This window comes from Penaeus monodon, chromosome 30 (assembly GCF_015228065.2).
Source record: "Penaeus monodon isolate SGIC_2016 chromosome 30, NSTDA_Pmon_1, whole genome shotgun sequence".
Taxonomy (NCBI): Eukaryota; Metazoa; Arthropoda; class Malacostraca; order Decapoda; family Penaeidae; genus Penaeus; species Penaeus monodon.
Window position 1 is genome coordinate 5,842,426 of NC_051415.1, and position 617 is coordinate 5,843,042.

Here is a 617-nt window from a genome sequence, read left to right on the forward strand (position 1 = left end):
CCTCTTGAAGCGAGCGATCAGAGGAGAATGAGAGCAAATACCGATAAGAAAGAGGGGATGCAAGGGGAACGAGAAGAAGGGGAAATGGTGAAGATGGAAGAACAGGTAAAATCAGGATAAAGAAACGGGGGATGAGAAGGAGAGGAAGGAGGTGTACGATAGATAGAAAGGCGAAGGAAAAGGAAGGAGAAGGAGGAGAATAACATGGAAGCGAAGGAGGAGAAAGAGATTTGGAGACGAAAAGCAAGGAGGAGAAATGGAATGAGAAAAGGAAGAATAAGAAAAAGGGGGACGAGCAGCAGAGAGGAGAGGGAGGAAAGAAATGAAAGAGAAAGGAGAGATGGCGGAGGGGAAGGAAAAGAAGGAGAAGACGAAGGAGGAGGATGAGAAAAAGAGGGAAGGGGGGGAAAAGGGGAAGAAAATGGAGAAGAGAAAAAAAGGGGGGAAAAAAAAGGGGGGGAAAAAGGAAATTAAAAAAGAGGGAGAGGGGAGGAAAAGAAAAAAAAGAAGTAAGGGGAGGATGGAAATAGAGAGGGGAGAGGGGAAGAGGAGAAGGAAATAAAGGAGAGGAGAAATGTAACGCGAATTTTAGCATTTGACTTACATAATATCTAATT